We start from the raw sequence: 12,951 nt of genomic DNA on the forward strand, positions 1-12,951 counted from the left end.
CTGTCGTTTCCGGTCCATCGAATGCGTAAAATGTCTGTTGGGCACAAGTCTAATGCTTTTTTTTTGACATTCAAGTACCCTCGCCCAACCCACTGACAATGATCACGAGACAACACAGTACCCTTAAAAGTGCTTGATTTTCCTCGTGCAAATAATAAAAAATCAAAATGCAGTTGCGAGATTGAATCAGCCTTACATTAGGACAGCAAAGAGACCCTCTTCTGTAGAAAATACTCATCTTACATAAACAACGAACTAGTGCTCCTGTATGAAAAAAAGCAAACTAAATAGCTAACTAATTTGAATTGTTTGACTGAATATGCATAAAGATCTTTATATCCTATAAGAGCAAACACCACACACAAAAATGAAAAGGGTTAGGTACTTAAATGAGTACCAAAGTAAACTGTAGGTGCAGATATATTAAAAATTATACTACAGTGATATAATAAAATACATATTAAGCAGCAGCGACCCATGCAGGTAAGAGCGGTGGGCGATGGGTCAGGGTGGGAGGGGGGGGGAATTTTGACAGACCCAAGAAAATTAATTATTTATTTATTTTTTCCTCGTGGTCGTCTGTCGAATTCCCCCGCCCAACCCGGCCCACCGCTCTTACCTGCATGGGCCACTGCCGATAATAAGTATCAAATATTGCATTTATGCATGATGAAAATTCCAAACTCACCTTACAATATTGCTTGCTGAGAAGGAGGTTGTCTCTAAGATTGGCAATTCGAATTAACATGGTTCTATGGTCTGTGGTCTGAAACAATCCCCTAACGGGATCTCAACCGACAATTCGATTTTGCAGGAATACAAGACCATAGTGAATTGATATCTTTCTGTTATTCTGGTGTTATCCCTTTTGTCTTATGGATGTTTATGGTGCATGTTTGTAATTCTCTTACTCTTAGGGGCCTATTTACGAACAACTTGCCATGCAGTGCAGGGCAGCAAGTCTCCTTGCTGCACTGCGTGACAGGAAAAGGGCAAGAATGTGCCGCATTTAAGACAATACAGGGTCACATGGCGGATAGGGACATTGTCGAAGTTAGCATGGCTTTTGCAGCCATGATGTTGCTATTGCGCACGTAACTACATAACTTTATTTTTGTTAGACCCTGTTTATGGCTTTCATATGAGAACTGTCTGCTGTGTTCTTTGCCTGTTCCTGGAGTTTAGTCTGAACATTGTGAGCAAGGTTGATAAACAATGCCCCTTATTATTCTGTTCTGGTCACACCCAGAACCCTAGCACCTAGACAAAACATACCACTGCAGCTGCGGCTGGAGACTTGTGCTTTGATATCACAGGGATACATGTTTAGGTGAGATACACTTGGAGAGGGACCTTTCCAGGGAGAAGCACAATGGCCACCTTTGATGTAGAAATACCATCTAAGCTCTAAGGTATGGGATCTTCTATTATATAATAGTACCAAATCTATCCAAGAGGAGGGAGGTCAGGCACTATAGCCCTTTCTGCATTGGCTTTATAATATGACCTCTCCCTTCATAATGTATGGATTGGCTGTGATGCTAACTGAATTTCTGTTGTTGTGGCATGTATACTGCATGTTAGAGCATGTTATGTTATGTTATGTAAATTCCACTTGTAACGCGCACGGCTACTCGAGAGTGTCCCGGCGCGAACCCAAGGGGAGATGGAGAGACAATCAAACAAAGAGATGTGTTTTGAGCTTTCTTTTGAAGGCTGCGAGCTCCTGAGTAAGACGAAGATCGAGGGGGAGAGCATTCCAGCCCAAGCTGGCTTTGACCCCCAGAGAACAGCCCCCAGCCCTCTGGAGTTTATAGCGCGGGACCGAGGCCAGACGTAAGGACGACGAGCGCAAGGCCCGCGTGGGGACATAGAAAGAGAAGCGCCTCTGAAGATAAAGGGGACCCAAACCGTGAAGAGCACGATGGGCCATGACCAAGTATTTAAACTTGATCCTGGCCACAACAGGTAGCCAATGAAGAGAGTGCAGATGAGAAGTTACACTCTTCCTAGATGTCATACCCAGAAGCAATCTGGCCGCCGTGTTCTGGACCACCTCAATTTCTTGATTGGTTAAAACAGTTGGTTAAAAGAAACATTTTAAACTATAGTCGTGTCTCGGTCAGATCTTTTTGTGCACGGGTGCGAGAGTGTGAGCGAAAAGGTGTGTCTTAACACCACGATTCCTGAGAGATCAGGGAGTGTTGTGTTCTGGGTTGTCAAATCATTTGCTTCTCCGTGTTTCGGTGGGAGAGCGAGTGAGACACTATAGCTAGTCGGTCCTAGGCTCGTGGGTACTAAGGCGGTAGTTTCTGTGTATGTGCAGAATCCCTGCAACAACAGTGCATTCTAGCCTTTTCCCCTGCACCCTTTTGGCAGCCTAGTGCCAATGCAAGAACCTGCTTTGCCTGCAAGATTATTTCGTTACACCTTACTGCACAAAAACAATCCTGGGTGGCATGTTCCCTTCTCTATTTGTGCTGCAGAAAGAAAGTCACAAGACGAAATAAAGAGTTTTCTCATTGTTATGCCTCTCTGGGAAGTCTATTTTTGGCCCACATTATTAGGTTTACCAATTCTGGTAAAGGCAGAGTAAGGTAGCACAACGATTTACACTGAGTAGCTTTACTCCACATTTATGGAGCAACTAAGGGCCATGCAAAGTGGCCTTGTGTGACTTTATGATTTTTTTTAGGACTTGTGTCACTCTTGCACCACCTTGTGTGTTGCAAGAGCAACGCGACTCTGCTCGTAAATATGCCCCTTAGTGTGTATTTGTGTCTAGATATGATGCACTCGATGGCTGAATTAACCCCATAAGAGGTAAAGGATCAGAGGAGCAAAACTGCCATTTAGGTTGTCTTGAAGGGAATCATTCTTGCTCTGATCTCATTTGCACAATCAGTATTGGGTATGCTGGGCACATTAAGCACAGGCAAGATTAGTTGATTGTGAAGTCTGAAGGAAAACTGACAAACAATAAGCTACTCAAAGCAATTTTGCAGCACTTACTCTTTTCATCCTCCCCATAAGCATCCTAGTCGTCATATTCTCTGTCTCTTGGGTCAATTAAACTGATTTTCACAAGTGGAATTCATTTTTAAAAGTTATTTTAATAATTGATACATTTCAACTAACCTGGTTCTTGGCAGCTTATCTATATTGTGTCAGGGACTGTCCGGGACTATGTCAGGAACACAGTCAGGGACTTGGGCAAGGACTGGGAACGGGGTAGAAAACGTACACAGGGGAGTACAGTGCTGCCCAGGATCACACGGGAAGTCAGTGGAGGAAAAGGGATCCAAAGGGGAAGCCTGTACAAGTGAACAAGATGGCTAAGACTCAGAAAGGAAGGGCACCCACAAGGCAATTTAGCATTCAGAAAAACTACACCCAGGATGAATGTACAAGACATATATATGAAACAACATTAACAGTAAAGGGGAGTGTGGGGTAAAGCACTCAGGAGCTCCACATGGTAAGACTGAAGCTCAGTACGTTTCTCACCCACAATTGCTGTTACAGATACTGAATACCCACATATAGGATATGAATGCAAAGGCAGGGTCTGTGGAGCTTATACCTATGGTGATGTTATAAATGTAACTCAAAGGCAATACTCACAGTGAACAAGAAACACCACCACTTAGGTAGTCAGCTGTGCCCACGGATCCTGGCGATCAAACAGGAACATGCAAGGCAGTAACAGCAAAGGGGTAGAACTAAACACAAGCACAATAGACAAGGAGCTAGCAAGGAGGAGTGCTTCACAGGGAAGGAAGGAAATCACAGGGGACACTTGGCAGAAAGCAGGGAACAGATATACAAGGTAACAGAGTCAAGACAGCAGAATAGAAAGACAGCAAACTTGAACTGGAACCAAGGAAATGGAAAGCAAGGCAGGGACTGAAAAAGGATATACTGAAGGGGAGGCTACAAGGGTATACTAGAATAGTGCAGGTTTAGGAATCAAGAAAACAAAGTAGCATAGAAGGCAGTGCTGGAGCTGGAACAAGAATTGAGCTAAGGCTTCAGGAATCAAGGTAGCACTGCAGGCAGTGCTGGTTCAGGAACAGAGAATAGCTACAGCTCAGGAAAGAAGAAGTCAAGGGGCATATTATCAAGCCAGGCGATAAAATTATCGCCGCTTTAGCGACAGACAACTGCCGCTAAAACGGCGATAATGTGCTTGATAATATGCTCTATGGAATTCCAATTGAAGCACATGTTAGATGTGAAGGACATCTAGCATGGGCTTCAATTGGAATTCCATAGAGCATATTATCAAGCCCATTATCGCCGTTTTAGAGGCAGTTTTCTGTCGCTAAAGCGGCGATAATTTTATCGCCTGGCTTGATAATATGCCCCCAAGTGAGCACTGCCAGCAGTGTAAATCAGGAACAAGAAATAGCTGAAGCCTAGGAACAGGAAGAAATAATAACTATAGCTCAGGAACTCAGGCAACAAGGTAGCACTGCAGACAGTGCTAATTCAGGCACAAGGAATAGCTATAGCTCAGGAATCAAGGAACAAGGATTAACTATAGCTCAGGAATCAAACAGTATCAAAAGCTCAGGAAACAAGGGCTGAAGGGAGCTGGGGCTTAAAAGAGCTCACAGTACTCATGCGCATCAGCAGCAGCCAGCCACAGCTGAGCGGAATTTCTCCACCCATCCTTGGCCTGCAGGGGTGGGGACAAAGCAGTGAGCAGGAGATTCTGGGTAATGGAGTTTCAGGCATGAGCAGGATGGCTTCCACAAAACCCGGCATGGATTGGTAATGGATGTCAATTCCCAAATAGTGTCCAAATGGCTGGAAGTCAGTAGGCACATGAAGGGGAGGGTCTGGAAGTTTGTTATGACACTGGAGAGTCCCACAGTTCAGCCCCCTGGTGGTGGATACAAAAACGCAGGGACATATTGCAAAAGGTACAATACAGGTGAGAAAAGAGGAATGGCTGAGAAAATTCTAATTTCTTTCTATATCACGATTTTTGCTATTTCTAGATACTGTAAAATAATAAATGTTATTATTTCCCATTTTAACACATTTTTTGCCAGTTTATTTCCCCCCTTGTTTGACCTAGTATCTTTGGTGTGGTGTTCCCCCAGACCTTTTGCCTTTACTGCCCTGTTTTTGATGAACCCATTTTTGTTGGCATTAAGATTTTGTTAAATGTACTCCTGCTAAACAGTTGTGAGGTAAAGTTCCTGTGTTTTCTCCCTCAAACATTGTTAAAGTGGCATTTACCTGATTGGCACATTTAATTTACCTACGAATCCATAGTAAATGATACAACATGTTCCCAGGGCTTTTCAATTAAAAAAATAAAGGCTACAAGTGGGCTGCAGCACTGATTATAACACCCACTGAAGTAGTATGGTAAAACAAGGCCTAAACCTTCAGTTTTATTAATTCACTGTTAAGGTAGGCCCTAAAAGCTCATATAGCAGGATGAATGGTATTTACAAATTAGGACATGTGCACTTAAGTTTTACATGTCCTGAGAGTGAAAAATACCCAAAGTCATTTTTCACTGTAGCAAGGCTATTTCTCCCATAGACTAACATAGGGTTACTTTGTTAAACTTAGTAAGTAATAACTTCAGTTTGGAAGCATATAGAGAAATATTTATTCCACTCATTTGGATAGTAATTTAAAATCCTCTTTAATGGTGTAGTCGAATTTAAATTTCTATTCTGAAAGTTCCAGTTTTAGAATGTTGGCATTTTTCTTACAAAACTGAATGCGCTTTTCTGCCATTGTCCAGGGGCACAAGACTGTTAATAGCTCTCCTGTAGTTTGATGTGAATTTCTTTCAAATTGGGGACAAAAGGGCCTAGAGTGTTTGTTTCCTGAGCAGGATGGCCTGGTGGACTGTACCCACCCTATTCCTGACTTCAGAAGCTCCCTGTCCTATCACTGGCAAAGGCAGCTCACACCTTAGCCTGCCTGCCCTTTGTTACCCTTTGACACCCTAGACCAGTGAGTCCCAAACTTTTGTGACATGCGGCTCCTTTGACCAATTGGCCGTTGGCAGCGGCTTTCCATTACATTATTATTTTTGGGCAGGGGAAGAGAATGTGAGTCCGGCCTCGGTAGTACTTCCATTTTAATCCCTGAAAATAATAGAGATGAAGGTAGGAAGCGCTTCTCACATAATTTTCCTATAATGGTTTTCTTTTGCGGTCCTGCCCTGTAGACTAAATCAAACTTGGTTTACTTAGATTGTTCTATAAAGAAAGCTATAAAATGTCTCAAATGGATAAACCGCATGTTGTGGTATTGATTTTCACATGCATTTCTGCAACTTATGCAACCTAGGTTTGCAGGCAAAATCATTTTCAAGGGCAAAATTATTACCATGATTCGCAGACGCAGATTTACCAGGATTTTAGCCTCCTAAATGGGATTTATGGATATGTACATTTTGCAGTATGCTAAAATGTTTGTATTTTCAAATGTAGGGTTCGGTGTGGGGTAGCTGGGAGGTCCTACCTGAAAATGGAGTGAGCATTGAAAGCTTATTATGTTGATTTAATTTTGGGGTCATGGATCATTTCACCTCTCTGTGCCTCATTTTCTTTTTTACTTGCAGAATTTGAGGTGTCTAAAAGTGACTCCAAATATAGTACTTTTACTCATCATTAATAAATGACCCTCAAAAATGTAAGTGTCTCTTTGCTTGCACAATGCTACGTTGTCTGACATCCTTTCTTAATGTCCCCAGATTTATGTTTAGAAAGTATGAATTTTAATAGTTTTCACTCGAGTCTGGGCAATAATACAATTTCATGTGCCAAACTGAAATAAAATACAAAGCAAGTTACTGTAACTTCTGTGGTTTTGTCAAATGTGTAGTTGTCAGCTTTTGAGTAATTCATGGTCGGCCTGTTGATGCCTCTGCTCATACAAGGGAGACTCCGGGAAGATTTGGTTCTTCTCTATGAATGAATTTTGAGGATTTCCCACAACTGTTCTATGTTATTTCCACTGACGACCTTTGATCTTTGTAATAATAGTTCCTCTGCTTTGTCATTCCTGTCTCCCAGAAGAACTATACACATTCCTCGATTGACTTAACATTTTCCTTCTCTCAAATAGTCGTTCATACTACTTCAATATGGTTTTGGACACTTCACTAGACAAAATGGAATGAATTATAGGAATTCATATTTTATTCAAATTTTGACCTTTCCTTGAACAAATTACAGTGCATGTGCCTCTTAATTTTAACAAATAGATATCAGAATTTACAGTTAATGTGAACTACATAAAACAAGAGTTGATACTTCGACAACCTAAACTTTTAAAGAATCACATTCATTTTTTAAGTGAATAAAAGAACATGCAGTGTATCAGGTGTAATACCTGAGCATGCCATAATGTAAATAAAACTAGTTGGCTGCAACAATATTAACAAGGAGGGCACTTTACTAGGCGATAATGTCACACTCTCGGCTCACTCTGTGCTTCCCCAGGAAAATTTCAGCCAAGGGAAAGAGAAGCACTGACCAGAACCAATTTATGGCTAGACAAATAGGAAGACTCCCCACACACAGGCTGGCTGGCACTGGGTATAAAAATGTCACCCTCTGAACCTCTCATCAGGACACTCCTTGGCACGTGGGCAAATCAGAAGAAGTACTGCCATGTTGTCTGAAGAAGGAAGACTAGACCTGCTTGCCTTGAACTACACTTTACAGATGTGACTTCAAGGCTTTCATGACTACCCTCCTGTTTCAGTTTTAGGGACAAAACAAGCTTCCAGAAGTCTCCCCTGCAACTGCCCAGCTAGCAAGCATCAACTGGACCTGCGTGAGCCCTGCTACTAGCCTTTGATAATGTAAGTCCTGACCCCTAAGAAGTGCCTCACTAAGTCCCGGGCCCTTGGCTGATGTCAGAGTATACTCATTCACCCTGCAATATGCAAGAACTGGACTCCAGGCAATAATAAGATTTTGGGCTCCTCACAATAAATAACATCCATACACACCTCACGCCAACACGAAGCTTCAACTGCGATCTGCACTTCACACGACAACAATCTACTTGCAGCTCCTGCCAACACAAATCTCTGGCTAAGGCTTCTCATGCACAACTGGAATGTGTAAAAAAGTTAACTTTCCATGCAATCAACTTTCACTTTATTAATGTTTTAGTGCTGCATAAATACTTTACACACTGCTTTTAAGCAGTGGCGGCTCGCAGTGGGAGTGCTGTGGGTGGTGGGTGGGGTGGGAGAGGGGCAGGGTGGGGGGTTAGTGAAGTCAGACATACAATGGCCAGGAGTAAGGTTTTACTCGTGGCCATCATATGTCTGAATTCACTACCCCCTACCCTGCCCCTCCCACACCACGCCTCACCACCCCACAGCACTCCCACTGCGAGCCGCCACTGCTTTTACGTTAAACCCAGCTGCTTTTGTGCCAAGTTAACAGAGTGTCAGGTTGATTTAGTGACTTTTGTGGTTCTTCGAGACAAGGACTGTGTTTATTACTTGAGTTCGGCTCTCTCCCCTCTCAACTATTCACCCAATTTCTTACACTCCTCTATCATAACTAGAGAATATTTTAACCCATGGCTGTGTGGACAATGTCTGAGAATCAAAAACTGCACTTAAACCTCTACAATGTCAGTCTTCATGGCAGCTTCTTTTTTGGAATTACCTTTGTTGATATAAATTGCTGAAATATGGGGAATGAACCATTCACATCCACTGTGTTACCTTTGCATTGCGGTGGATGTGAACGTTTTTTCTATTGAAAGTAGCAAGTGGATTTTCTGCCAGAAAATAAATTCACATGTGAGGGAAGAGCTTATCTCACATCTTGAATTTGTTTCTGATGTCACAAAGTAGAAGAAGAAGGCACCATTAGATGCTGTCTGCTGTCACTTTCATCCATGCCCAGGAACATAATTTTCAGGGACTATCTGGGACTATGTCGGGAACACAGTCAGGGACTTGGGCAAGGACTGGGAACTGGGTAGAAAACGTACACAGAAAGAGTAGTTCAGCACTGCCCAGGATCACACAAGAAGTCAGAGGAGAAAAGAGATCCAGAGAGGAAGCCTGTACAAGTGAACAAGATGGCTAAGACTCAAAGGATGGGCACTCATGAGGCAATTTAGCATTCAGAATAACTACACCAAGGATGGATATGCAGACATATATACATATATATACACACACAACAACATTTACATGAAGGGAATGTGGGATAAAGCACTCCGGAGCCCCACGCGGTAAGACTGAAGCTCAGTAAGTTCCTCACGCACAATTGCTGTTACAGATACTGACTGCAAATACGCACATATCGGATCTGCATGCAAGGGCAGGGTCTGTGGAGCTGACACCTATGGTGGTGTTATAAATGTAACTCAAACACAATACTCACAGTGAACAAGAAACACCACCTAGGTTGTCAGCTGTGCCCACTGATCCAGGCGATCAAACAGGAACAGGCAAGGCAGTAACAGCAAGGGGGTAGAACTAAATACACACACAATAGACAAGGAGCTAGCAAGCAGGAGTGCTTAACAGGAAAGGAAGGAAATCACAGGGCACACTTGGCAGAAAGCAAGTAACAAACATACAAGTTAATAGAAGCAAGACAGCAGGAAGAGAAAGCCAGTAAACTAGGAAGTGGAACCAAGAAAATGGGAAGAAAAGCAGGGACTGGAAAAGGATATACAGAAGGGGAGGCTACAAGGGTATACTAGCATAGTAATGAGCCAGGAGTCCAGAAAGCAAAATAGCAGAGAAGGCTGTGCTGGAGCAGGAACAAGAATTGAGCAAAAGCTTAAAAGTCAAGGTAGCACTGCAGTCAGTGCTAGTTCAGGACCGGGGGAAACTGCTGCAGCTCAGGAACAAGAAATGCTAAGGCTTAGGAGTCATGGAAGCACTGCAGGCAGTGGCAATTCAGGAACAAGGAAAAAAGCAGCAGCTCAGGAACAAGGAATAACTAAAGCTCAGGAAACACTGGAAACAAGGATATCAAAAGTTCAGGAAACACTGGAAACCAGGGTCGGTCTCACCGGTACACAGCTACAATGACCAGCCTTGGACTGAAGGGAGCTGGGACTTTAATGAGCTCACAGTAATCACATGCATTAGGTGTGAGCAGGCTAGCAGCAGCCAGCCACAGGGGAGCTGAATCCCTCCACCCATCCTTGGCCTGCATGGGTGGAGATGAAGCAATGAGCAGGAATTTCTAGGTAATAGAGTGTCAAACATGAGCAGGCTGGCTTCAAGCATGAGCAGGCTGGCTTTCATAAAACCCGGCATGGATTGGGAATGGATGTCAATTCCCAAATAGTGTCCAAATGGCTGGAAGTCAGTATATGCATGAAGGGAAGGGTTCAGAAGATTATTATGACACTGGAGAGGTCCACAGTTCAGCCCTCTTGTGCTGGATCCGAGAACGCAGGGAGAATGGCTTGACAATAATTGCCCACTGAGAAAATGTATTTGTAGAAGAAGTATGGCACGAAATGCAACAATGGCTGTCATTCTCTTAAGTGAAATTCTGTTTGGAGATTATTATTGATTTATAGCATTTTCTGAGTGCAACTGTCACCAAACTGGTATTCTGATACTAGCAGACAAGGACAGATGGCCTGCTGAAAGGAATGCACACACACAGTGTACTGCCTTGGACAGGTTACTTCGGAAAGACCCAAGTCTTCAAGGCCTTTCTGAATTGTAGCAGCTCTGTTGAAGCCCTTAGTGAGTGAGGAAGCTCATTCCATATCTGGGCTGCCTTGCCGAGAAGGCCTGGTTCCCTTATCTAGACCTCCGATAGGTATTGGTACAGACAAGCTTTGCCGTACTAGCACGAAGATGTCTTGTATGGATGCATTTTTTACATCTGTCCTGTAGTGGCACGGGGCCTTTCTGCTGTAAGGCCTTAAACACAATGCACATGGCTTTGAATGTGACCGTCTGCTTTATAGGAAGCCGGTGCAGTTCCTACAGGGTGTCCTGCGCCGAGGACCAACGGGTTCTGTTTAGTGGCAGCTTTGCCGCTGCCACTGCCACCTGTATTCTATACAGACACTTAATCAATTAGCCAGGGGCTTCAAATAGTAATGCTTTGCAATAATCTAGCCTACTGAGTATGACACTCTACACCACCAAGGATTTAGAGTGTGAGGGCAGCAATGGGACGACCTTCCTCAACCCACGGAATGGTTGCGAAACATGTGCCTGCTATTTTTGTAACATGGCTTTCCATGGATAGTTTACAGTCAAACACAACCCCAAGATTATGAACTGTGTCTGATGGCTGGGGCCCTTCTGTTGATAGGGACCAGAAATTATGGAAAAGTGTCTTGTGTATCCTGCCTGTTGAACAGCATAGAAACTCAGTTTTGCCACCATTTAGTTAGTATGTATCCACCCACGGATTTCTGACACGCCTCTTTGAAAGGCCATGAGTGTCTCATTCTGGTTGTTAGTAAGAGAAAATATCAGTTGCGTATCATCCCATGATTTTCCAACTTCAGGCCATGTTCCTTTATGAGTGTTATAAGGTGCTTCATATAGATATTGAACAGGACAGGGTCCCGATCCCTGTGGGACTTCCTGACGCAGGTATTTGTATTCAGATCTGTAAGGCAGCAAAGAAACGACCTGAGTCCGATCTGCCAGATGTGATTCCATCCATTTCAGCACTGAGCCCCCCACTTCAGTTGCCACTAATCTATCCAGGAGGATTTATGACTGACTATGTTGAAGGTAGCCGACAAGCCAAGCATAATCAGGAATGTTGACTGATCTTCGTCCACCCTCATCCGCAGCTCAACAAATGCAGTAATTAGGGCTGACTCGATGCTATGCCCTGGTCAGAATCCAAACAGTTCATCTTTGAGGAGGGAATGGATGTCTAGGGAGTGAGATAACTTCCTGCTCACATATCGCTCTACTATTTTCACAATGAAAGGAAGGAACGATATGGGTCTATAGTTACTCAGGATCAATGGACCTGCTGAGGGTTTCTTTAAAAGAGGAGTAACTATTGCCTTCTTCCAGAACGATGGTACAGTCCCTGAGTCCAAGGACTGATTACACAGCTGCAGAGTTGGGAGAGCCAGATCATCTTCCAGCTCTTTCCATACCCTAGGAGGTAGGTGATCTAGTGGCGATCCAGAGGTGGTAGATCTTGCAATGTGTCAAAATTACTCTATCGAGCTAGGTTCAAAGAGATCTAACTCATTTGCCTGGCCTTCTGGTTCATATGAACTCTTATGAACCATGTTGGACATAGTTTGAATGGGGGTACTGATTTCTTCCAATATCTTGCTAATCTTATTATCGAAGAAATCAACCAGATTATCCCACAACAATTTTTTCGTGCCATTTGAGGCTACCAGAATTTCATTAGCAAAATATTCTGCTTTAGATTTACTGGCCTCTCTTTTGTTATTGTCTAGGGAGGCCTTTAAACAATTCTTGTCGACTTCGAAGTAACTCCTTCACCATACACTTTCCAGCTTCTTGCATACTAATTTGAGTTCTTTCAAAGACTCATTGTACCAGGGCGGGGAGGGTCTGAGCAAAGGTTTAGAGCTAATGACAGGGATATTTTTTATTCAAGTTTTCGAGGATTCCCGAGCTCATAAACAGAGCAGTAAACCTCCTAGAGTTTTCAGGGTTGAGATTGATGGAAGGGGGTCCAAGAGGGGCACCCCATCCATCCTCGCCAGTTTGTGTCACGCCCTTCTTATCTTTGTTAGCAGGGGGGCTGGTTTGGGAAGATTTCGTTCCTTTCCAGTTATCTGGAAAGAAATCAGGGTATGATCCATCCAGCATAGTGGCAGGAACTTATTTTATGGATCAATCCATCTGGGGCAAAGATGAGATCCAAAGTGTGCCCTGCCTGATGGGTGGGCTGCACACCTGTTGTTGAAGTCCTAATACCTAATTTGATCTCAACAGTTCTTTGAGAG

The sequence above is a fragment of the Triturus cristatus genome, chromosome 5_2, assembly GCF_964204655.1.
Source record: "Triturus cristatus chromosome 5_2, aTriCri1.1, whole genome shotgun sequence".
NCBI classification, from domain to species: Eukaryota; Metazoa; Chordata; class Amphibia; order Caudata; family Salamandridae; genus Triturus; species Triturus cristatus.